We start from the raw sequence: 24,577 nt of genomic DNA on the forward strand, positions 1-24,577 counted from the left end.
GCGGGTATCAAGTAAGTGTACTTGCAATAGTTACCCTATGAGTGTTATGAAAGTGTTCTTAAAGGCCGCTCTTCTAGCTGTAGCTGTGATTGGGCAGCGCCTTCGCTGCAGGGCTAGAATTTTTCTTATGCTGAGGTACTGTTTGAGAAATGAGGTCGTCTTCGGATGCCTAAGCTCTGATTGACAGAATGAAAACCCGTCAATGTAAGCGCCAAAACTTGGTAACTTGCGCATAAATGCAGCTATTGGTGCTCTTTTTCATTATTAGCAGCAAATATTGAATGAATCCGCGAAATTAGGATGCGAGTCCGAAAAAATACGTCACAATTCGTTTTTTTTTTGTTTTTTAATGAGAGGTCAGAAACCGCTGAGAACTTCTAGAGATCAGGACCAATGCCGGACTTACTAACAATGTGCAACGATACCTTTAATGCTTTGCTCCCGAATAGGAATTTTTCTCATACAGCTGAAGGTCACGCTTGGCAAAGGACGTGAGAATATCGTCCAGGTGTTGCAGATGCTGTGAGAAGGTTGTGAAGAAATTACCAATATATTTTACATAGCGCAAGCATATACTTAAAACCACGCAGAACAGTGCCAATCATGCGTTCGAATGCTGTGGCAGCATTTTAGAGGCCTAATGAAGTCGTAAAGCCGATCCGGTGTTAAAAACTTTCTTTCTGTTGTCGCAGCAGGGCACAGGTAGTGATGAATAGCCAGTATCTTTAACGCACATGGACACTGGAGGACGAATTGGCTTCCTATAACGAATCCCAGGCATTGTGTATTACCATGAGTATGGAGAAGACGAAGACAACCAAGTGGAAAGGGAAGCTCGCGGAACGGGCACAAGAGCCTGCAGGGTGTAGCACAGAGCTCCAAGCGCGTAAAACGAGTGGTACTGCGAGAGGAATGCGCTATGGGCTGAGATTGCTTGTGGAGCTAGAGAAAAAGACGGTCGCATCGATAGCTAGGTTCTACCGAGGGGCGCAGCGTACGTTCCACTTCAGTGACCGCGACACTGGCACTCCATGGCATGGCCGTTGACCACGGCGAAAATCTGGCGTGGCTTCTCGGAGATGCTGCAGCATCTTTCGGCTGGTCCGGGCGCACCCACCACACAACGTTACTGAAATGAACGAATGAGTTCAATACCTAACTAATTCATAACCTAATACAACTAGTTCATGGAAATACTCGGTAGAGCTCCATTCTTGATTTAGTGTTTGTTAGTAACAGTCTTGCTCATTTAGGTGTCACATACGAGATATTAGAAGGTATCCCCGATCATAATGCAGTCCTCATGTACATTAACTGTCCCATTCCACATGAACGTCTCAGCTATACCACATATCATGATTTTTTAAGGCTGATTATACGGCTATTGTTGACGCCCTGGCAGATAATCTTGATCATTTTGTGTCGCTCAGTACCGAGTGTCATGTTGACGTGCTTGTCAATTACTTTGAGTCGCTAATGAGGTCATGCATAACTTGCCACGTTCCACTGAAAACAAAAAAGATAAACAATAAACTTCCTTAGATTAACCGCGATATCTTGCACCTATCACGACGTGTTAGCAGGCAGCGTAAAATTAAACAATCTAATCCCAAGGCTCGCGTCTCCTTTGAAAATGCTAAGGGTGAACTTCGCACTATTACTAAAAAGGCTAAAGATTTTTATTTTTCAGTGCAACTTCCTCAACTACTAAAATCAAATCCTCGAAAGTTCTGGACGTCTATATCGCCTAGTACGACTGGCAGTACCTGTTTTATGATTAACGATGGTATAACCAACGACTCTGATGTCGTTTCGAATGCTTTCAACTCATACTTCCAATCTGTTTTCATCCTCGATAACCATGCAGTTCCGGAGTTTAGGTATGTTGCTAAGAATAACAAACTAGAAAATATCGCAATTAGTTGTGATGGTGTCTTAAACCTTATCCTGAAACTTTATACTAAAAAATGTACTGCTTCCGATGACATTTCTATATCTTTTCTCTCACGATACTCTTTATGGATAGCAAAATACTTTACCTCACTTTTTCAGAAATCCTTGGACTCTGGTGTAGTACCACGGTCACGGAAATCTGCCAAAGTACTTCCCTTGCATAAATCAGGCGATAAACAACTTCTTTTTAATTACAGACCAATATCTCTTACACTTTATTCTTGCAAGATGTTAGAACACATCATTCACAAACATGTAATCGAATTCCTTGACTCTAATAATACCCTATCATCAGCTCAACAAGGTTTCCGTCGCGGATATGGTACTGTAACACAATTAGTTGATTTCACGCATGACGTTGTTTACAAATTCGACCTAGGTAACCGAATAGACGCCATTTTTATTGATTTCTCCAAAGCTTTTGATTCCGTCATTCATTCTAAGCAATTGTTAAAACTAAACCTCATTTTCGATAACCCTCGCATTGTTTCTTGGATAGCTTGTTTTCTTCATTCGCGCTCACAATTCGTTTCTTCAGCTCGACAGATTCATCTCCCATTGACGTCACATCCGGTGTTCCTCAGGGATCCGTTCTAGGCCCTTTAATATTTTAACATGTTTTATTGATTTACCTCATAGCATATCATCTAAAATAGGACTCTACGCAGATGATCGCGTCCTCTATGAAACTATCAACTCCATTGACGATCATTACCATCTCGCGCAATCACCCACGTCTTTTAGCAACTGGTGTGACACGTGACAGATGAACGTTAACTGCACTAAAACAGTCGTAATGTCTTTTACCAATAGGCGCAACCCCTTTTCTTCTGGCTATTTTCTAGGTGGCACCCAGCTCAACAGTGTTTCACGGTACAAATACTTAGGAGTAATTCTAACCGAACACCTTTCATGGACTAGCCACATTAATCATATATGTTGTAAAGCGCTAAAAAAATTAGGTTATTTGCGCCGCACTTTACCTAACGCCCCTCTAGATACTAAACTGCTTTTATATAAATCACTCATTCGCCCTGTTCTCGAATAAGCATCCGTAGTTTGGTTCCCTTACAAACACTGTGAAATAAGCTTGCTAGATAACATTCAGCGAAAATCTATCCGTTTCATTTTTTATAACTATAGCCGCAACTTCTCGCAGACCACAGCCCTTCAATCATTAAACATCCCATCACAACTCTCGCGATACCAAAACGAAGCTTTAAAATTTTTATACGGAATTAATAACTCCTCCTCCGGCCTTGGTCATGGTAACCTCATCACATTACTGATGATAGTTGGACCCGCAATTCCCACGCTTTGAATGTAACACCTTTCTTTGCTCGTACTAATACCTTTATATACAGTTTTTTTCCGCGTGCAATAGAACTGTGGAATTTCCTGCCTGGTAGCATTTGCTCCTTACCGCTAACCGACTTCATAGTTGCTGTCGATGAATATCTTACTGACGCGTAACTAACTTCACTTTTACTTTTGCTTTGTTACGAGTGTACTTGCTTCACAATTTGTATTATTTTTTGTATTTTTTCTCTGTTGCCTAGTAATATATATCGTCCCATTCCTGTGATAGCCCTGAATAGGGCTGCAGAATGTATGAATAAAATAAAGTAAAATAAATAATCATTAATTCTTGAGAAGAGCAAGAAGGCAGCTAATTTATGTGTGCATCTGGGGCCACGCGGTGCAGTGTCTTGTGGAGGAGGGTGTCAGAAGGAATAATGAAATTAGTGGAAAGATAGAGAGAAAATGAGAGAGGTAAGTGACAGAAAAACAAGAAGATAGGAAATATGGAAGCCGGTCGAGGAAGTCCAGGGACGGGGCACCACACGGCGAGAGATGCACGGCGTTATGAGATCGCTGAGGGTGAACGAGTGAGTGGGAGCTACGCTGGTGTCATAGGTCACACGCGGCACAACAGTCAGCTTGAAATCCGCCGAGCAACTCTAGAATAAACTCCATTTTAAAGCTGCGTATCTCCGCAGCAGAGATAGGTAATAGTGCACTTGAAGTTGTAAAAGACTATGTCTACTTAGGGCAGGTAATAACCACAGAGCCTAACCACGAGATTGAAGTAACTAGAAGAATAACAATGGGGTGGAGCACATTCGGCAAGCACTGTCAAATTACGACAGGTAGATTGCCACTATCCCTCAAGAGGAAGGTATATAACAGCTGTATCTTGCCAGTACTTAGCTACGGAGCAGAAACCTGGAGACTTAAAAAGAGGGTTCAGCTTAAATTGAGGACGACGCAGCGAGCAATGGAAAGAAAAATGGTAGGTGTAACCTTAAGAGACAAGAAGAGAGCAGAGTGGATTAGGGGACAAACGGGGGTCAAGGATATTATAGTTGAAATAAAGAAGAGGAAATGGACATGGGCCGGGCATGTAGCGCGTAGACAGGATAACCGCTGGTCATTAAGGGTAACTAACTGGATTCCCAGAGAAGGGAAGCGGGTTAGGGCGAGACAGAAGGTTAGGTGGGCAGATGAGATTAAGACGTTTGCGTGTATAAATTGGCAGCAGCAAGCACAGGACCGGGTTAACTGGCGGAACATGGGAGAGGCCTTTGTCCTGCAGTGGACGTAGTCAGGCTGATGATGATGATGATGAGGAGGAGGATGATCTCCGCCAGCGGAGGAGATGGGCACAAGGCCACTTATTTCAGCTGTCTGCATTGCGTTTAACCTCAAAGTGCATTACGTTCTGCGTTATTGAGCCTTTTCAGCCTAGTTTTTATGTTCGACCGCTATCATTTTATTCAGAGGCAACTTTCCTAGACGAAAAGCGACCCAAAACGTCTGTAAAAGCCTGAGACAAATTCACTTATTGGAATACAAAAATGCTCTAGAAAAACAGTATTCACCTTTTCTACTAGTTACAAAAAAGGCATCTTCAAAAAAATAGTGCTCATGCTCTACACTCTTCACCGAACAAGTCTTCGTGAGGGCTATCAATTGAGAGCAAAGTCAAAATGTTTAAGTACCTTCACGTTCTGTTTCGTATTTTTCACCTTTGGGAAAGCTCCTGATTAGGTTTCTTGCAAATTAAGCAAAACAAAGGATATTCTCACCACTATGTAAAACACCACTACTTTAGGAATCCCGTTCTCATCATGAGCGGTATATTTCAAGAGGTGCAGTGGCAGGCACTCCAACTTTTCAAGCACAACCCAAAGCAGGTCACCAACTACGGGGTTTTCGCGAAATTCCTTTCCGAATTGCTTTTAGTGGAGAAACGAAGCTGCGTGAGGAAGAACGTAAGCAGCCTTCACGAAAACGCCTCATCTAAGTGAGGGCACTTTCATGTGGTTTGGGCGTGGTTGACCCAGGGGTACTTGTGAGAGATGCTCCCTTTTCACTTTGTCACACACACACTCTTTCTTCGAACGTATTCACAGATGTAGCACTCTCACGGTGTGGTGCTTCCTGGTGCACCACGCTGCACCGGGAAGAAGTGATCCCTGCATGTGCAGCTCACTATCAGCTGGTCTATATGAGATTCAGAAATGGCAACACAGCGATCGAGAAAACTATCTATCGCTGTATTACGAGAAAGTATAGCAAAACCTGGTTGTTAGTAAAAGGTGACCACTTATTTACTATTGTTGGTTCGTAAGGAAAATCTATAATAAAGCGAAATCATGACTGCTTTAAAGGCCGCGCGACAGTTGACAATTGATCGAATGTCAATGTGCAGCTTTCTTCGTCGAATGCCTTGCGTATCTCTGTTACATTTCTGGTGGCTCTTCTAAACTGGGAACTGGGCATCCGAGGGGCGCGATATGCGTTTTGAAGGAATATATATACACATCAATATATATATATATATATATATATATATATATATATATATATATATATATATATATATGTATATTGTAACAGTGAGCTGTGATAAGATGGTTTTATTTACAGGAGATGAACTATGGTAGTTTGCGGCAGCACACTGCGATCGTGTCAAGAATTTTCGTCTTCTTCTCCTTCTCTTCTCTACCTTTTACTAGTCTGTTACATTCCCCAGCAAGCAGACGATGCCCGTAGGGCGAGTTATGATGCACAAGGAGGGTAGAAAGGTTTCAGGCGAGCAACGTGAGTGAGCTGCGTTCTGCTCGATCGTCGACCATTGGACAAAATACGAGCTATTACGGAAGTGAGCTGGCTGAGACGCTTCAAAACTACAAATGTGCCTGAATATCGTGACAGAAGCCTTTCACACAATCCACGCTTGCGTTTCGGTGTCCAAAGTAACAGCAAGTCACTTTTTTCGAATAAAACCGGTTCGTGACGGTCGTCCTATCGTTCCTTCGAACGACGTTGAGAGGCCAGAGTCCGAAGACGAGCGATTCGACGGGCTTCTTCCGCGAGGCACAGGGTGTTCGATACAGAGTCGTCATTGTGTATTAGAAGGGCAAGAAAGTGTCCAGAGGGCTTAGTGGCAACCTGGCGTACACCAGATAAAATGGGCTGAAGTTTGTTGTTTCAAGTTTTTCTGTGTTGTACGCGTACGTGATAAAAGTCAGCACTTCATCGCAGTTCATGTGATTGGAAGAAACTTACATGGCAAGCATGTTGGTCACCCTTCTGTTTGTCCGTTAAACGATGCTAATTGTCTGCGGATGATACGGTGTAGAATTGCGGAACTGTGCCATGCACTTGCTTCGTAGTTCTTCAACAGCATCAGCAGTGAACTGGCGGCTACGGTCTCTGATAATAACACGCGGTGGGCCATGGCGAAGGACCACGGAGTGAAGCAAGAAGTATGCCACGGATGCAGCGGTAGAAGAGGGAATAGCTGCGGTTTTGGCCTACCGCGTAAGATGATCTACGTAGACGATTATCCAACGCTTCTTTTAGGTAGATAACAGAAATGGACCCATATTGTCAATTTCTACTTGTTCAAAAGGTGTGCTGGGTGGTGTTAACGGCTGAAGGGGACCTGGTGTAGCAGTGGCCGGGCGCTTGTGACGTTGGCACGTCTCGCAGCTAGCGACGTAACGCTTCGTCGTTTCGTACATCTTGGGCCAGTGAAAGCATTCCTGCGCATGGTTCAGTGTTCGTATGAAGCCGAAGTGACAAGACAGCGCATCGTCATGCATGGCACTTAGAACATCAGTGTGAAGGCGCTCGGAGAAAACTTGAAGAAAACGTGCTCCGGGCCTGGAGTAGTTAGTTTGATAGAGCAACTTGTCTCGGACCGTAAAGCGACTGCTGTGTTGGGAGGCACGTGCGGCGGCGAAAAGAGGATGCATGTGGAAATCGTTGCGTTGTTCTCTCTGGAAATCAGCCACGTTTGGGAACGTGCTTGTAACAGCAGCAAGGCAGTCGTCAAAATTCTCAGCATCGCAGTCGGTAGTCGCAAGAGGAATCCGGGAGAGCCAGTCTGCGTCAGCGTGACGACGGCCACTCATATACGGCAACTTAAAGTCGTATTCCTGAAGTCGCAGTGGTCAACGTGCGAGGCGGCCAGAGGGGTCACGCAAACCGACCAGCCAGCATTACGAATGGTGATCAGTAATTATCTTAAATGACCTCCCGTAAAGATAACAACGAAACTTCTGTACGGCGAAAACAGCTGCCAGACATTCCTGGTGCGTAACTGTGAGTTTGCGTTCAGATTCGCTCAGGCAACGGCTGCCATATGCCACGGCATGCTCTTCGCCATTGTGACAATGTACAAGCACCGCGCCTACACCGATACCACTAGCGTCCGTGTGTACCTCAGTCGGGCAAGACGAATCGAAGTGACGGAAGAGTGGTGCTGACGTTAGTAGAAACTTAAGTTGTGAGAATGCGGCGTCACACTCTGGTAGCCAGTTGAAAGTTGCATCCTGTCACAAGATGTTTGTCAGTGGGTACACGATCTCCACAAATCGTGGAACAAAACGTCAAAAATATGAGCATAGGCCGACAAATGAGCGAAGTTCTCGTGCGGACTGTGGTGACTTAAAAGAGCTGACTGCTTCTATCTTGCGAGGATCAGGACTGACGGCATCCTTGTCGACCAAGTGCCCCAGCACGAGAGTTTGACAATCGCCAAAGCGATATTTTTATAGAATTCAGAACGAGCCCAGCTTCTTCGATGCAGTCGAGAACAAGACTGGGACGGTTGTTAAGTTTCTCAAACGTACGGCCGAGAATTACAACATTATCAAGGCAGCACAAGCATATCTCCCATTTTAGAACACGTAATACTGTGTTCATAAATATTTCAAAGGTGGCTAGAGCATTACAAAGGCCAAAAGGCATGACATTAAATTCAAATAAGCCATCCGGAGTTATGAAAGCAGTCTTTTCTTTGTCGCCGGGTTCCATAGGTATTTGTCAATAACTTGACCGCAAATCAAGCGTTGAAAAATAGGAAGCGCCATGCAAGAAATCTTTGACGTCAGTAATCCGCGGTGATATACATCTTTCTCTTCCCTGCGTTTAGACGCCTGTATTCTACGCAGAATCTCCAGGAACCATCCTTTTTCCTTACAAGAATTACCGGGGCTGCCCACGGGCTGGACGACTCTTGCACGACACCTTTGTTCAGCATGTCTTTTACTTGTTCGGCAATAACTTTGCGCTCAGAGGATGACACTCGGTAGGGGTTTTGGCGGATGGGGTGTGGAGAGCCGGTGTCTATTCTGTGACGAGTGCGGGACGAGGGTAACTGAAGTGGTGCATCTCTATGTTTGAAGTCGAAAGCAGCAACATGCCGGCAAAGGACCTGCACCAGCACTTGCCGTTCCGTCGTACTGAGAGTCTTGCTGATCATAGCGAGCAATAGATCTTCATTATGGCGAATATCACAAGGAGAGGAAGAGGTGGGGAGGTCCGTGGCTAGTGCTGCTATTGAGTTTCATGATGCTTCATCAAAGAGAGCTAATTTCATCCCGCGAGGAAGCACAACCGGCATGGCAGAACAGTTCAGCGCCCACAATGTTGCTACTCATTTCGTCATGCACACAACCGAACAAGGCACAATTATGTCCTTCTTAAAACACTTCTTGCGTAGAGGCCCCACTACGAGGTCAACACAAGCATCATCAACCGCTGTGGAAGAGACTCGAACGGATGTCAGGCACCAAGATGGTGCTATCACTTCATCAATCACACTAAGTGTGTTCCTGTCTTCGCCACGGTGGTCTTCTTCTTCGGAAAGCGACGGTAGAAACAAATTGTTTAGTGATATTTCCCCACTACGACAGTCAACGGAAGCCCCGCGTTGCTCCATAAAGTCGATACCAAGAATTACATCGTGTGAACAGCCCAATAGAACCAGAAATTCCGATACAAATACTTTTCCAGCCAACGAAACACTGACAACACATACACTAAGAGGATTAAGCCACTCGCCGCCTACACCTTGAAAGGTGATTGTACCGTCCCATAAAAACATAACTTTGCGACCTAAGCGGTTTCTGAAGGTGATGCTCATTACAGACACAGTCACCCCAGTGTCAACTAACGCCATCGTCGGTATCCCATCAATCAACACATTCACTTTGTTTTTGAGCATAACAATAGGCAGAGGTATATCTTGAAAAGACCGTCCGGCGACCTCACCACCATTGGCCGTGTATGCTATAGTTTCCCGGCGGCGGAGAAGAAGATGGAAGCAGAGGAGACGGTGAGCGACGGGAACGGTTGGATGGTGCTGTCAAACTCCGCTCTGTGGCTGGCGAATCACTGCGTCTGGTCTCGCGCGAAAAACGGTCCCTTGGAAACAAGTCGGTTGTCCGCAGGTCATATGAAGCACCGGGTCATGATGGTGAAGACATGGCTGGTGTCCTTCGTGATTGGCGGCGTTGTTGGCGGCAATACCGAGCGATATGCCCAGTGAAACCACAGTTCTGGCACACGGGAGGGTCATGGTTTATACTATATTCGTTGGAACGAATCCTGGCCCACTGCTGTCGGCGAGGAAGTTCGTTATCACGCGAAAAATGGGTTTCTGCCACTCTCTGGAATTTCTTGTATTCGTCGTAAGTTACATCTTGGTAGTAGGGTTGGTACTGTTCTTGCCGCAGCGGGACGTACTCCGGCTGAGAGTTCTGAGTATAAGAATGCGGCTATGCTCGTCGTGATCGTGCGTCAAAAGCAGGGCCTCTATCGTATAGACGAGGCTGATACTGAGGTGTGGCATCAGAATCCTGAAAGCCCTCCGCCACTCGGTGCGAGGAGAATGAAGCAATGTTTCACTCGAACTCTGACGTCTGGTAGGAGGGATGAGTGCTTGGGTGGTGTGTCATTTGCGCGTACAGGCCGAGTTCTTCACGTACTATTTGTCGGATTATTGACGCGAGATCAAGCGCCTGGTTGCTGTCTATACTCGCGATGGTCGTCACATTGGCTAGCCTGCCAAACTTCGGCGTGATGCACCACGTCTTTAGTTGCTCAAAAGTGCGGCAATGGCGAATGACATCGGCGACAGATGCCAAGGTGTCTTTCGCGATGATGAAACTGTAAACATCTTCGGCGATTCCTTTTAGAATGTGCCTGACTTCGTCTTCCTCAGACATTCCGAAGTCAATGGTCCTACATAACTTTATGACTTCCTCAATTTAGGTCGTGCAAGTTTCACCTGGCACTTGAGCACGTTGCATTAGCGTCTGTTCTGCTCTTTTCTTTTTGGTTGTTGGGTCGCCGAAACGCCCTTTGATTTGAGAAACTAATCTGTCCTACGCCGTTAGCGTTTTCTCCCAATTCTCATACCTCATTAATGCAGTATTCATAAGAAAGAACGCGATGTACAAAAGCTGAGAAGTGGCATCCCATTTGTTAGCGGCGCTAACCCGTTTGTAATGCATGAGCCAAGCCCCGACGTCTTCATCTGGTCTGCCAGCGAAGGGATGAGCATCTCTCAGTTGTGGAGCCGAACTGGTCAGCGCAGACGTCGAGAGGGGTCGGTGTTCATGTGCGTTGTGGGACATGTCCAGCCCAGGTGGATTCGGTGGAAGTCCAGCAATGCGACGGCTCCGTCGAAGAACTTGCGGTTCACCCTCCGTCTTTGGGTGTCGATTACCCAGCACAACAACTGTAACAGCGAGCTGTGATAAGATGGTTTTATTTACAGGAGGTGAACGATGGTCGTTTGCGGCAGCACACTAAGATCGTGCAAAGACTCTTCGTCTTCTTCTGCTTCTTTTCTCTACACTTTACTAGTCTGGTACATTATTATTATTAATATTAATATTATTATTATACATAATTGCAATTTGTGCATATGGCAGAAGTGACGCCGTTGAGTAATATGTATATTGTTTGGCAACAATAACGCAGCAATGACAAAACTTAGAGGACGCTTGAGCTTCGCATTCAAGAGTAGACTGGAATTGCATAACAGGGCCCTGTGCGAATCACCTTCTCAATTAAAAGCCTAGTTTCGGTCTCGGTGCATGCCTCAACCATGCCGTGAGGGAACGAACGACTGTGCGTCCAATACTTGCCGATTCAAAGTATTGCAGAATGTCTACTGCAAGTAGAGCACTGCATGGGCCCAGGCCTGCCCGAAAGGCCGTGTTGGGCCGGGAAAAGCAGTGTTGGATCGTGCGCGGGACGGAGTCGGGCGCATGAGCTTCGGTTTCGGGTCAGGCCTGAGTGAGGCCCGTATTAGGCCCTGGTTTCTTATACAAGCTGTATGAAGAAATGGGACTAATATTTTTGAAAAACTACGAAATGAAGGCACCTGCATTCTACTTGCTGTGTTTCTTTTAATTTCGCAGAAGGCATTTTCAGGTGTGCACAAATGATGCTTACGGCAGGAATAAAAGAAATATAAAACAATTAACTCTTCACAAAAGTTTTAAAAATTAACTTTTTATGGAGGATGAATGGTATATGCGCTGTTTGGTGCGTCGGTTTTGGGTTCGCAAGCTAAATTAGCGAAATTTCATCGCTCAGTAGTGATAACCATTTGCCGCTTTTCCGAAGTTTCGAGATGGCTACAGAGTACTTGTAGAAATAACTTTATATCGCCTATTGTAAGAACTTTTTTGTAGAAATTTTGATTCGCCCATTGAAGTTGACCAGCTATCTCATCTGGTTGGAAGGTAATTGTTTTAATTTATTTTTATTGGCATATTTATTGTCTTAAACTTCAGAAAACGCATTCTGGCAAAGTATATGGAATACCGCAGGTAGAACGTAGATGCCTCCTTTTCGAAGTTTTCAAATCGTATTGGACCCATTTCGTCAAACACCTTGTATATCACTATGCTGGCGTGTCTACGCTCTTTGGCTTTCTTGTTTTGTGGAGTTTAACATTCCAAAGTGGCTTAGGTTACGGAAAATGTGGTAGATGAGGGCTTTGGCTAATTTATACCACATGAGTGCATTAATATGCCCGGAAAGCGGTAAATACATGGCGTCAGGCATTTGGCTGCGTCGGTATGTTCCAAGCTTTTTTTTCAAGAAACATGCACGTTATGTAATTTTTCACTAATATTTACCCACCATAAGGAAATATTTGCAAGGTGGTACTGCCGCAATAGCAATGATACATGGCTAATGTTCTATTAGTGTATATATTATGTACGCGCTGCTAACTAGCACAAAAATTTGAGAATGCAGATACACTCACATGCTCGCCAAGCCTTTCTCCGCCTGCGCACTTTGCAGACTCTTCAACATGACTCGTGAGTGAATAACTCAGTACATGGTGCACTTTAACGGCAAGATGCGAAGTGACTCTTACGACAGGTGTGATAAACGAAGAAATGTGGCTGTTTTTTTTTTCTGCTAGAAATGTACCTGCAAATATTTAGCACTTGGTAATTACCGAAAAAGTTAACACTTTCACAGGAATATCTATCATATAGAACAAGTGTTTACTTATTTTTATAGGCACCGTCATTTTGTATTTTGACAGTAATTCATAAGCGTCCCCTAATGTCGAAGCGCAACTGTTCTCACGGCGCTCAAAAACGTGCAAGCACTCCCACGGGGGAAGTAAGAGCTTTGTATAAGGTAACTCATGTTTATGATTTTCATTAGCTGCTGTACATCTGAGTTGCTGCTCTACAATAGAAAAATGGGGTGTATAGGCACGCTTGCACTGGCACCTTTTACCGCATAAATGTGTGACTGCTCCTGCGGCACCCGGAGTTCAGGAATTTTGCATGCCTTCGAACTTCTTCCCCCGATTCCCACCGTCTTTTGAATATTAACGGATAAGCATAAGACACTACATAGCTGAAAACATGAGCCCCTACTCCTGTAAAAATTTAATATATCCAGTTGCACGCAATGACACCAAAGAAAGATAAATTTCCTTGCTGTCTGCAGTTGACCAACCTGCTTGCGTCGCACGGTTTCGCAAGCTGCACAGTGTGAAGAAAACTATGCGCCATCGTAAAAAAATGTAAACTGAGTCAAATGCGACGTGTGGTATACTCGCGATTGTCGATACGAATTTTTATTTTTGGTTAGGGTATTCTTGGTTCAACGTTTGCTCATTGTGCCCGTATGCCAGTTGTAAATAAAGCTGAGTTTATATATTGACAATTTCACACGAGGTGTGTGAAATTGTCAATATATAATACTATATTGTCAATATGTTTTGCTCCATGCAAAATTGGTTGAAATGAGACGAGTTGGGTTGTGCCGAGCCCAAACCTTTCGCGCCTGAGCCAGGTACGAGCCGTATTTAAAAACACCGGGCCGCGCCGGAGCCTGAAGTTTTTAGGCCGGACTGGGCTCGAGCCGGAAAAATCAGCACGTGCATTGCTCTAACTGCAAGTACAGTTGCGACGTCACCACTGCGCCGTAATTGTTTCTTTTGTCAATCAACAAAGGGGCTTTTACGCATGCGTAAAGTAACACGCGAACATAAATGAGCGTCCTGTAGTTGCAGGGCCATTCTAACACTCACTCGTTGCGCCCTTCACATGTTAAGATGCCTGACGTGATGCTTCACTTCTGCCACTTAGTATTGCTTGGATTTTCAAATTCTTTCTACTACAAGAACAAAAAAGTGTCAACATAAGGCCTCGCTTTTTTGGCTTGACACAAAATAATGAGAACTTCTACTACATGAAATTGATGTTGTTGTTTTGTTTTGTATCAGTTTCGACCTTTGGGGAGCCTCTCTGATATAACACCTGATTACCACGCAGAGAGCCTGGAATTGATTCTCGCTCTTACAGAAAATATATTTTTTTGATTGGCAGGTTTCAATATTTTAGTTTTTTTTTTCTCACAGACATGATGGTGTCTTCTCGCTCACAACCGCAGGAGCTGACTGCGCCACCAACACCAGAATTTCTGTGAAACGAGCTCGTTGAAGTTATCACGTTTAAATAATATAGAGCGCCTAAATGTTATAAATATGCGTATAGGTGAAAAGGCAGTCGTTTATTCTTCAACTTAATATTGAGAGCAAAGCGCAGACTGTAAGTGCAGACTGTGAGGCTCAAAGCGCAGACTGTAGGGTAGTTCTAACCTACAAGAGAAATTAACGCGGGAGAGTGAACAGACTGTCGAAACATTTTTTGACCGTGTTAGTATTTTTAGTTCAGGCGTTGTAAAGTGAATAATTTGCATGCCACCATTTAGATTTTATTGAGTTATAAACGAAGTAGTGAGTAACGTGACCGACCTCCAAAGAACTCCGGCCTAATTCAAAAGTGACACAAAGCTTTGCGTCTCAAAAATAGAAAGCTCACTACCAAACGCAAAGTCTATGACCTTCAGGGTGAGAACGACGGCATCGTACGCTCTACCGTCATGTCTTGCTGGAGAAGTCTTGATCTCAGGTGATAAGTGGGAGATCGCACCCGGTACCGATTCGCGTTAGTTCCCAATGATTCCACCACACACATTGACGCCAAAAAGTTTATAACCAAAGCGCCGATCTCCCGCCTTCCTAAACGCAGGGCGCCCCTTGAATGCTCAGTGCCCAGTTTGAAAGAGCACCCAAATATAGAACAGCAACACCAAAGGCCCACGACGAGCAACGCTTTTGATACTTACATTCGATCAATTGGCATTTTCCTCACTGCCTTAAAAGCAGAGCACATTTTTCATTCATTATACAATTCCCCTATTAACCAACACAAACGTATGCAAGTAGTGCTGATTAGCCAGTGATGAGGTTTTGTTACATTTCCTCCGTATTACAGCAGTGGATACTTTTGTCAATCGCAGTGTTCTCATTTATGAACCTTAAAGCAAGTAACGGTGGCACATGTCGGTGTCACTTCTCGGTGCAGCGAAGTGCACCATCAAGTAGCCCACCATGAGTTTAGTGCAACTGTGGGTACCTTCATAAAAAAATGAATAGCTAACAACGTGCAAAGAGGGCCTCTAGCATCTACCACAACTACCCTTGCAGCAGGCGCACCCAAACCAAACGGCAGTGCACTCATTCAGATGAGGTGTTTTCAAGAAGGCTACTGAGATCATCCCTTCCACGGTCATCTGTCTACATTAAAAGCAATTGAGAAAACTGTCGAGAGGAATTTTATGAAACCCCCTGGTTGATGACCTCGTTGAGATTGTGCACGCTTGATGAGTTGGAGTGGCTGCCACTGCATCTTTTGAGTTATACCACTCATCATGATAACGTTAATTAGTTTTTTTTGCGACAAAACAAATCACGATCTTTTTGAAAAGGTGGAAAATGCAAGAAAGGTGGTGAAGTTGCTGTAACATTTCGCACTCTCCACTATATTGTTTGCCGTAGCGAAGACTTGTTGAATGAACAGTGTGATGCACGAGTACTGTTATTTAAAGAATGTCTTATTTTTTGTAAATAGTGGAAAACATGAGTACTGTTTTTCATATAGCATCTTTGTATTTCAGTAAGTCAACTTGTTTGAGGCTTTTGCAGACATTTTGGGCCGTTTTTTTTCTAGGCAAGATGACATTGGTAAAAACGCTTGTGGTCGTTAATAAATGTTTATGCTAAAAAGGTTCATTCACGAAGACTTTTTCGTACTTGGAGGTTAAACCGAATGCAGACAGCGGAAATAGAGACGGGACATATATTCTAAGCGAACTTGCAATGAGCTACACATCCAGGCTATTCTATACAAGAGACCTTGTCCAGTCCACAAATGCGATGCGAGAATGCCATATCCAGGTATTCTGGACATCATCGACTGGCGCCATCTGTAGGGTTCGCTGCTGAATGACAGCGTTGATCAACGGGAGATGACCTTGAAACATTTATTACAGCCGAATGTTTAAGTTTATGCTAAAACTACTCCGTAAATATAGTCTGGGCGTAATTCTCTCATATTCAGAGGAAGTTTTCTTTAATCCCATGCAATTTCTGGTATCGAGAGCGACTTCTGCTCGCTTTGAGAGACTCCATTAAAGAAAATTTCCAAATGTTTTATAAAAACACAATTATTCTTCATCTCATTAAATCACTAAAGCTACCAGATCTTCACAGCGCTGTCTTCGTACCTGTGAACTTCGGTTGATATCGGCAAAGTTCCTGAGGTTCGACGGGCACTTTTGTAAAAAACATGTTTTGCATTGAAACGTTTTACCGGGGTACACGCACTTCGCTGTGCTTTCGGTTACTCGAAAACGTGAAAATTTCGTAGCTCTTTTATGTAAGGCTGTTTGTCTTGCTCAACCTGCGCAGCATATTTATACTGTGTAGATATTATGCTCATAATTAGAAATAACACATTTCCGCCAAATTCTTGCAAAAGATCAAAGATAAGAATAGCTTTTCGTCAATCAAATCAACATTTGAATGTTTGTCTCTTAGACAAAAGTGATCAATGGTATTTTTTGATGTAACAAATATTTTAAAAGATATGTTGGAAAACTATCAGCATAGTAGGACATAGTAAAGCTATATTCATGGGTAGCATTGCCATGCATCCCATTATTACTTGATTATTGTCGCATGTAAGTAAACAGTGGTAAAATTCGTTCAATGACTCGGAATAAAATTGAGTGAAATAACAAGGAAAGAGAGACTGTGTAATTAATCATGTTTTCACGTTTCTGCCCTGCAAGTGCGATATGGTTTAGCAGATCCCTCTTACGTGTGGGCATTCATACGCGAAGCAGAGCGGCCGTCGCATTATCGTGCGTTTAAAAGAAAACAGCAATTGGCTCAGGAAACGGAACGCCTTGAATATGGCATCGCACTGCAGCACATGTGGCTGTTCATCTCTCTTTACCGATACGAAGGTTTTTTCCAAGCACGGATCCCAGATAACTGGGCCACTGACAGAAGCTTTTTCATGTCAAACGAATGTATGAAGCGTGCATCAGTGAGCCATCGATATATCACACAGAGAAGGAGTTCGCATTTTTTTACAGCACATGTGCCGTCAAGTGATCCTTTATGTAACTTTTCATATTAGTTTTTGACACTTCTGTGCAATCTTAACACGTTTTTTTTCATGTATCTTTCACGTTGTTGTGTTCTTCAAATATATATTTTAGTTGCGACTCAGCGCCCGTTCGTATTTCTATTGTTTCCGTGTCCGTTGTTTTCGTGCTGCATTCGAACATTCACCCGTACCTGGAAGCCCAACTTTCAATACTATTGCATTTTAATTTGAAGTTTATTTGCATGCAGCCTAAAGCGCAACGATCACAAACTCCGAAAATTATCCCTGGGTTCGTTAGTCGGTACTGACTAACGCTTCCGGGTTTAAATGCGCATATATATTACTCAAAATAGTTGGCGTGATAACCGCCACTGTAGCTCAGTTGGTAGAGCACCGGAGGCGTAATTTGGAGGTCAACATGGTTCGGTCGTTGCCCTCGGCAAGTTATGTTTTCCGGCTCTTTTCTTTCCAGATATATACATTAAAAGTACCATACAAACATTGCCTATGCTTTCCTTACATCACTGCTCATTTTTGGGGTTTGAAGTCTCAAAACCTTCATATGAATATGACAAACGCCGTAGTGGAGGGCTCCGGAAATTTCGACCACCTGGTGTTCTTTAAAAGTGCACCCAAACCTGAGCACTCGGGCCTACAACACTGACATCATTGCGTGTTTGCCCTCAGTCATACTGATGTTATTTAAAGCGCTTGTTTCCATTGCGAAAAAAGACAGTCTAGATGTTGCCTTGCTCAGGTAAATCATGTAAAAATATATCTTGTTCATTTGTGTTGTTTTTACAGGAGAACACGTGTATCGGGCACATCAGGTCCGGCACGTGAAGTGAATAAAAGCTGCTAATTCAAGTTGAAATTTTTTAACACTGGAGTACACCAATTGACGGGCGCACATTTCGCACGCCATAAACAAAGTAAAAAATTTCAGGCGCACCTGAGCTTCGCCTTCACGAGGAGAACGCGTTAGCGCAATCTAGCTTCGTTCGCTTCGCCTTCTCAGTCGCTAGATTCGCTTAATTTCTCGGCAGACACATCCACCCTGCCGCAAGGTTAACACAGCTGTGCACGTAACATGTACTGATTGAAACTATCCGACAGTGCATTTTTTAAGAATACCATGCAAAAGGCTTTCTAGGGCATAATTTTTTTCTCTGAGATCTTGAGGTTACACGCGTAAATGCGTAGCAGCCCACTTTGCTGATGGTGTTGCTGAGAGTGACGAATACTTATTCTTGTGCACTTGGGAATCGGTCAACCTTCAAAGGAAGTACTCATCGTGCAATTCGAATGTACGACAATGGTGCGTTTCTACACTTGATTGACCTGTGGGTTTTAACGTCCCAAAACCACCATACAATTATGAGGCGTCGTAGTGGATGGCTCCAGAAATTTTAAGTGGAGGGCTCCGGTTCTTTAATGCGATTCTACACCTTTGCGACGCAGTTTCATCATTTATAAGGGTATAGCGCACCCAGACAAGGACACAAAAAGAGAGAGGCACACACACAGCGCTAACCTGCAACTAATTGTTTATTTGCCATAAAACCTGTAACATGTCATGTTAGGATATAGCACGCCTCATGCAAGCGTCATCATTGATTGCGGCAATCTGCACTCGCCAACGTCAAAAAGAAAATTATGGATGCTGATTTTCTTTAGCTGACAAAGCTATGGAAGCCAAATTCACACACTTTTCTTTCATTTTGTTCATTTCAATTGCTCCAACAGTTTCACGCGTAGTTCTGTCACGCGCCCTAAAAAGAATACGGGTGTTTTGAAACACAAGGACACAGCCACACTTCTTGCATTGAAGGGTCAAATGACCAGATACAGCTTTTTTTACGTTGCGATTGTGTTTCCTAAGTCTTTCGTTCCCACACTTTCCAGATCGGCTAATGCACACGCAATCAAAAGTTCAAGGAGTGCCATAGACGACGCCATGACAACAATTCACAAATTTTTCCATGTGCTTGATTTCCCCCAGTTGTCTGCATAAGCCTTTTTGCCCGTTCCTTGCAACCGTTCGAGAGCAGAAAGCACTGCATCCGCACCAGCTTTTCTCGCTGTCCTTCGCAAGTTATGCGAAATGGCATGCATAAAGGGCACTACAGCAACCTCAGCTGCCTTAGTGGCGGCTGCCTGGTCTCTGACGTTTTCCCTTCCTTTCCTGCTTATATTTTCGGTGATGGTGGTTAACAAGCACGTGGGATCACCTATAAAAATTAGTGAACACAATATCACACGTGTGATGGGTGCTCCTCTTACTATAAAACATTATATAGATTTTTTTTTACCGAAACATTGTAGAGCACGTGTTTTCAGTGCGAGCTCTAAGATTAGTATTCCGTTGCAGTGAAATATTCTTATTGTTTATTTATTTATATGTATGCCCAATTCTGACCCCTGCGAGGTGCTTATTTTTGCTAATACTCAGTCACCCATAAATGCATGCGCTGTTCTAAAATGTGGGGCTGATGTAAACTATCTATGGGAACATTCCTCGTTCACATTAGTGACGCCTTTGCTAAGACACCTACTCACTGTTTGTTGATCATATATTATATTAATAATAATGATAATAATAGTAATAATAATATTATAAAAATACGATACGACGCGTTCCAGGTGAAGATGTCGCCAGATGGTAGCGTAAGGCAGCGAGAAGTAACGCACAAGAATGCACCCGAACAAAGGATTTATGAGCGACCCGTTGGACTCCTCTCCTTTAGCCACAATACCACTGCCCCTTGCTGTCCAGTACAGTTTTTTTCTCCCGGGAAAAAGGAAGCCGTGCCGGCTAATAATGGGTAGCAGAGCAAAGATGGATCTTTGACATGCACAATCTCCCGCTGCCGGTGACGATTGTCAGAAGGTGGTTCTAGGGTTCAATAATATAATTCACGGCAGGAGTTTATTTACCACACGGTACGGAACCTGGTACTTCGAAGGGGGTTCTAGTGACAATACAGGGCTGGCAGGCAACCAAAGCCATACTAGCCAAGCAGGATTATAGGATGAAGAGGCGATCAGGATCCCGGCGCTGCTTCTGACGTTGCTGGTCCACAAATGTCAACACGTGGGCGAGCTTTCGGCACGCTTCTGCGCAAGCAGCAGCTTCAGACAGTGTTATAGATTACGTGGCATCAGCGCTATACAGAAGAATAGTGTCCATGGTGGAGGATGGCTCACATTCATAAAGTAGAGAAAAGGAGGAAAATCTAGTCATGGCCTGCGTGGCAGTGTTATAGGCATGTGTGACAAGTGGGAGTACATGGTGCTAATCGTTGTGGTCAGACGTGACATACATGGTCAACATGTCGGCAAAAGTTCGATTAAAACGTTTTGTCATCCCCTCAGTCTGCGGGTGATATGCAGTTGTGGTGCGGTGAAAAATACCACATTTTTCGAGGAGAGCTTCAATGATGTCGAAGAGGAACACTTGGCCTCAATCATTAAATCATTATCTTGTGGCGCCAAGGCAGAGGAAGATGTGGCAATGGATAAAAGAGGAAATATCGGCTGCAGTAGAGCTAGGTAAAGGCGAATTTTCTGCATAACGGTTCTGATGGTCGATGGCCACGATCAGCCATCGGTTTCCGTGACGTTAGCACGCGAGGAAAAAGCGTACATAGTGACGGACAAAGCGGTACAAGCCGCGCCAGCAAATGCGTGAGCGTTCGAAAGTGCTAAGTACATCTTCATGCGCTTATTTTGGGTCATTGTGAAACGCAGCACAGATGTCAGGGCGGAGATGCCGAAGAACGACGAGCAACCATTTTGGGCTGTCCTTAAGGTAATTGCGGCGATATAAAAGTCCATCGTGAACGGAGAAGTGGTGTGCTTGGCGACGTAATGCCCGATTGGCAGAAGGCGTCAATGGCTGTTGCAGAAAATCGAACATAGAAACAATCCATGATTCCTTCTGCTTGAAAACTATGTTGGTAGCAGAGAAGGCGGGGTCGGTTAGCGGTGTATTCGGGGCATTGGCCTCGCCGTGTAATGGGGAGCGTGACAAGGCGTCCGCGTCGGAGTGTTTTCTGCTGGAGCGGTAGAGCATGCGAATGTTGTATTTCTGTAGCCGAAGTGCCCATCAAGTGAGACGGCCTGAAGGCTCTTTCAAGGAAGAAAACCAGCACAGGGAATGGTTGTCCGCTGTTACGTCGAATGGGCGGCCATAGAAGTATCGTCGGAATTTAGTTATGGCCCAAATTATTGCTAGACATTCCTTTTCCGTGACAGAATAGTTATTTTTAGTCTTCGTCAGAGCGCGATAGGCGAAAGCGTTGACCTACTCATCGAAGCCAGCCTTTTGTTAAGCAAGAACGGTGCCAATGCCCACACCACTGGCGTCTGTGTGTATTTGCGTCGGTGCAGTTGGGTGCAAAATGCCGCAGGATCAGAGAATAGGTGAGAAGACGACGTGGTGTTTTGAACGCGGCATCGCATTTTCGTGACCAGGTCGAAAGGTTATGATCAGCACGAAGGAGCTGTGTTAAAGGGGCATTGATGGTGGCGAAGCTGCCTATAAAGCCTCGAAAGCAAGACAACAATCCGACAAAGCTGCGAAGGTATTTGAGGGTTTCAGATTATGGAAAATATGCTAGAGCTTGTAGGTTTGGCGGATCAGGGAGTATCCCTTCTTTTGTCACGACATGGCCTAGTATGACCAGCTGCCGAGCAGCAAAGGGACATTTGTTCAAGTTGAGCTGGAGGCCGGCGTTGGTGATGCATGTGAGGACGCGTTCGAGTCGAAGTAGGTGGAAAGAAAAGTCCGGCGAAAGTATGACAATATCGTTCAAGTGACAATAGGAGATTTGCCACTTTATCATTCTTTAAAATGTGGCAGGCGCATTGCATAGGCGGAAGGGGTGACGGTGAACTCATTCAGACCATCTGGGGTAACGAAGGCAGTCTTGTTTCAGCCACAGGTACCTGCCAGTAGCCGCATCGTAAATTGAGGAACGATAAAAGTTCTGCGCCTTGGAGGCAGCCTAGTGCGTCGTCATTATGAGGAAGCGGGTAAACATCCTTACGGGTTATGTTGTTCACACGACGGTAGTCCACACAAACGCAAAGGGTGCCCTCTTTCTTTTTACCAACACTACAGCAGAGGCCCAGGACTGTACCAAGGTTGTATACATCAACGTTTCAGCATTTATCCTACGTGCTTGTCGATGACTCGGCGCTTCGTTGCGGACACATGATATGGCCACTGACGCAGTGAAGCGTGATCTCCGGTGTCAATATGGTGAACGACAGTGGAAATGCGGCTTAAGTGAGCTTGTGGAAGGTTGAATTACGTACGAAAGTGGTAGAGGAGCACCACCAGCAAAGTGTACTGGTTGGATGTAAGGTTGGGGTCAATGCATTGAGGAAACGGTAGGTCAAGTGACGACTGCGCTGGAAGAACATTGACGTTCACAGCGTCAACCTGTTGGAGAGTGGAGTCATCAGGAACATGATGGAAAAAACTTGGATCAAGTCGTCAGCATGACCAAGGCACTCATCGGGGTGCAGGTTCACTGGGCACAGAAACGTGTTGGAGACATGAAGTGCACTAACACCCTGTCGAATAGTACAGAGGGCAAAGGGAAGTAACCACTGGTGACGGCGAGTAGCAAGCTTAGACGGCGTGAAAGAAACGGTAATGTCGGAAAACTCAGTGCAGGAAACGGGCACCAAAGCGGATGATAAAGGAGGAATAGTAGTGTCTATGACCATTATTACTCGACAAGATGCGGCTGAGCAATATTCTGCAACGTTGCTAATGAATGAAGACAGCGAAAGTTTTTTGAGGGCGCAGTCGATAACGGCACGATGGGACGACAGGAAGTCCCACTCCAATATGATGGCATGAGGGCAGCGAGGCAGAATGATCTCTTATCTTATAGAAATATAGCTTATATATCTTATAGAAATATCTCTTATATACTTTCCAATTTGCAACACAATCTCATTCCAATATGTTTTTTCGTCATTTTTATGTAGTTGATGTTTTGTATGCGTGCTCTGTGTTTATCTGTATTGTATTTTTTTCGAAGCATTGTCTACTAACCTTTGTGGTTTCGCTGCCTAAATTTTTGTAACATGACGATGTATATCCACCCTGCTAAAATCCTCGATGAAGATTGCATTATCTGTAAATAAAAATTAAATAATTATTATTATACACTCTTAATATATTATTATTATTATTATTATTATTATTATTATATTATTATTATTATTATTATTATTATTATTATTATTATTATTATTATTATTATTATTATTATTATTATTATTATCTTGATTATAACACAGATAACAGGCATGTTGAAGCCAGGCAGTGGCTTGGATGACTAAGCCCGGCATATCGGCAAACGAGAAATGGCACACATATAAAAGGGCATGTTACGTAAATTCATCAGGGAAAGAAGACATGTAACTCTTTTACATTACACATATACAGGATATAATACATGCCTCAAATTAGCGGAATCAATACTACCTAAACAAGAGAATGTTGAGATGAGGATTGAAAAATCCCTAAACGCAACATACCCGGCGCAAAAGAGGATTGGAAAATAGTCATGTGATAATTTTTCAGCATTTAAGTTATTTTAGGGCATTTCGTAAAATACGTTTCGTCGTTACAGAACAAAACACTGTCGGGAAGGTAATTTAAAACAAAAGGAACGTCGACCTTTCTAACTTTTTTTAAATAGCTTCGCCATATTGTGTTTTGACGAGTGGTACAGAAAAAGGGGAAGTTTTTTTTTTGAACATTAAAAGGGCAAGGCAGTCTTTCTTGATCTCAGAGTTCTAGAAATGCCATAATACCACAGCGTGAATAAGTGATACTTTGAAAGATGGCAGGCGAAGTAAAAAAAGTAAATTTGCATTGCCTGTTAAACTACAATTGTAAACAATGAATTTAAACATGTTTGCCAAAATATTATCCAGCCTACACGCCATCGTAAATAACAGAAAGCGAATACTGTGATGCCATGAAGCAAGACACTGTACGAAAGAGCAAGCATCATGGTCACTGTATTATTGGTGGCCGCAATTTAAATAATATCAAGAAGTAACCACAAGATTCTCGTATTTTGCCACATACATAAGCCAAATGATCAATCGAAGTCAGATCACTATCGAATAACCCAACAAGATATTTCACAAAATTAACATATTCAATGGGAGTACACTTACAAGAAGTGCTATCACGGGAATGAATAAGTAAAGGTGCCATTCCTACTATTGCTTTCAGCAGATTGTTTAAGCGAATTAGTTTGTTTTTTCTTAATAATCACCAAGCA

At 43.8% G+C, this 24,577-nt stretch overlaps 1 protein-coding gene and 1 long non-coding RNA gene across 5 annotated transcripts in view; one reads left to right on the plus strand and one right to left on the minus strand.

Moving 5' to 3' along the window:
- Positions 1-24,577, plus strand: part of LOC119165924 (ATP-binding cassette sub-family C member 2) — a 1,429,043-nt gene that overhangs the window by 661,091 nt on the left and 743,375 nt on the right. The gene's annotated exons all lie outside the window — the stretch shown is intronic.
- LOC142783975 (uncharacterized) lies at positions 61-23,412 on the minus strand. The gene is made up of 3 exons (XR_012888544.1): positions 23,332-23,412; positions 2,040-2,092; positions 61-1,129 (listed from the first exon to the last, which is right to left on the minus strand). It is a non-coding gene; the product is annotated as an uncharacterized LOC142783975 (long non-coding RNA).

Source organism: Rhipicephalus microplus, unplaced genomic scaffold (assembly GCF_043290135.1).
Source record: "Rhipicephalus microplus isolate Deutch F79 unplaced genomic scaffold, USDA_Rmic scaffold_13, whole genome shotgun sequence".
NCBI classification, from domain to species: domain Eukaryota; kingdom Metazoa; phylum Arthropoda; class Arachnida; order Ixodida; family Ixodidae; genus Rhipicephalus; species Rhipicephalus microplus.